Below are 2,461 nucleotides of genomic sequence, written 5' to 3' on the forward strand. Positions count from 1 at the left end.
GACAACAAGAGCAAAACTCTGTCTCAAAAAAAAAAAAAAAAAAAAAAGAGGCCAGGCGTGGTGGCTCACGCCTGTAATCCCAGCACTTTGGGAGGCCGAGGCGGGTGGATTACGAGGTCAGAAGATCGAGACCATCCTGGCTAACACAGTGAAACCCCGTTTCTACTAAAAATACAAAAAATTAGCCGGGTGTGGTGGCGGTCACCTGAGGCTGAGGAAGGAGAATGGCGTGAACCCGGGAGGCAGAGCTTTCAGTGAGCTGAGATTACACCACTGCACTCTAGCCTGGGCGACAAAGCAAGACTCTGTCTCAAAAAAAAAAAAAAAAAGAGAGAGAGAGACAAAATTGAAAAAGTTGCAGTCCATAATTTCATAATTTTTTCCAAAAACGGTTGGAGGAGAGGGTAAAATCGCAATATGAGTTTCAAAGTGCTGTCTCTCTGTCTCTGTGAGGGGCCCGTAGTTGCCTTGTTGAGGAGGAAGACTGTTGAGGGAAGAGATGGCTAGGTTTGACCATTCCCCCTCCCAAACTAGGGGAGTGGAAATGGAAAGTTCAGTGCCTAGTGAATGTAGAAGGGGGCTGAAAGTTGGTTGATGTTGAATTCTCTAAGAGGTTTCCTCCAGACAACTCAGACTCCCCTCACTTCAGTGAAGAAGGTATTTTCATTTTGAATTTTAATTTTTTACAGAGACGGGGTCTCTGTTGTCCAAGCTGGAGTGTGGTGACATGATCATAGTTCACTGTAGCCTCAAACTCCTGTGCTCAAGCACCCTCCCACTTTGGCCTCCCAAAGAACTGGGATTACAGGCGTGAGCCACCGTGCCTGCCAGAAGTTATTTTTAAAAGCACTTGAGAAATTCCTCCTCCACCCCTCAGGTGGGAAGTCTTAGAGAAGGAAGTTATCAGTACAGCCACTTTCTAGGCCATAATAGAATTCCTGAAGGTTGGAGACCCCAGAGAAGTGGACAAAGGATGCTGCCACCACCAGGACATGGGGAATCTGATGAGACTGGAACCATATGTCAGATTTTCTAGGAAAGAAGCATTCAGGAATTCGGGCAGCATAAAGGCCAGCTGTACATCACAGCTGTGAGGAAGGACCAGCCCATCCAGCCCATGGCGCTGGCCCTGACAAAGCTTTAGTGATAGGAAAATGCATGACGGGCACAATAACACTCAAGCCAAGTCCCAGGAATGCTCCTGCTGTGTCTGCCGGTGCTTAGGAGTGGAAACCGGTCCCACTGTGCCACCGTGATGGCAGAAATGCCCAGAACACAGACAAAGAAGAGGCAGATGAGCTTGGCTGTGGGGAACAGTGGAAGGAGTAACAGAGCAGGGGACAAAGCTCCCCGTAATCAGTAGAGCAATCGCTGAGTAGTTCAGTTTGGAAAAAGTCTAAGAGACTTACTCTGAATGACAATAGACAGTGTGGAATAGCCAGGAGGAACTGAGGCAGAGCACTACACCCACAAAGGACGTCCCCATACCACTTTCTCCTGTAGAGGGTCCATGAAGTACATATTTGGTCTGAGCATGGTCAAGATCCTCAAAAGAGAAACAGCATGAAACCAAGCAGATGGGTCCAGATGATGCCCGTTTTCACATGGATGTGGAAGATGCTCTTGAAGCAAGCCCAAAAGGAAGGCATGGATGGTCTATGGCCATGTAGCAGGTAGTCATTGTCCTTCAGTCAGTCAGGGACAACATCATATGGGATGGCCCTCCAGTGTCCCTCCCAGACCTTGCACACAAACTCCTCCATCTCCTCCGTGGCATAGTGGAAATGCAGTGCATCAGTAGCTTTACCTTCTCCTCCTTTTCCTGAGGCATTGGACATGTTTGCACTTCTTCAGCTTTGGTTGGGTTGGTGATAACCCATCCATCCTTCTCTTGTAGTAGGGGTCCCAGTTCAGCTAGTTCCACCATGTCAGTTTCCCTGTTACTGGCAGGAGCCGCATTGCCCCATGCCACCACAGATCCTTTGTGGGAAGACATCTGGCCAGTACCTCAATACCCTGCAGCTTTAGCATGGGGAAAGGTTGGGGTCTCTCAGCCCCATGGGCAGAGATGTCTCTGTAATGGTAGATGAGCCAGACAGGCAGGCTCTGCTGGGACACTGGTCTCTTGTTACTTCCTGCTGCACACGGGCAGCCTGTGGCTCTGGATCGTCATTGTCCTTCCTGCAAAGCCTTTATTTTATATAATCACCTCAATACAGTTATCATAGCTAAAATAATGGTAACTCCTTAATGTTGTCAAATTCCAATCACTGTTCAAATTTCCAGTTGTCTCATAAATGTGATACATTTAAAAAATCAGAATGTTTCAATCAGGATCCAGGGAAGGTCTACACAGTATGATTGTCTTCTGAGTCTCTTTTCTAACGTGTGTGTATGTGTGTGTGTGCACATGTGGGAACACCTTTTAAAAGACTGAGATGGCTGGGCACAGTGGCTCACA

The 2,461-nt window shown here is 47.7% G+C and overlaps 1 pseudogene; it reads right to left on the bottom strand.

The window, feature by feature from the left end:
• Positions 1 to 210: 210 nt before the first annotated feature.
• On the bottom strand, positions 211 to 1,996 carry LOC102127973 (adiponectin receptor protein 1 pseudogene; annotated as a pseudogene).
• Between the last annotated feature and the right edge of the window lie 465 nt (positions 1,997 to 2,461).

The sequence above is a fragment of the Macaca fascicularis genome, chromosome 17 (assembly GCF_037993035.2).
Source record: "Macaca fascicularis isolate 582-1 chromosome 17, T2T-MFA8v1.1".
Classification (NCBI taxonomy): domain Eukaryota; kingdom Metazoa; phylum Chordata; class Mammalia; order Primates; family Cercopithecidae; genus Macaca; species Macaca fascicularis.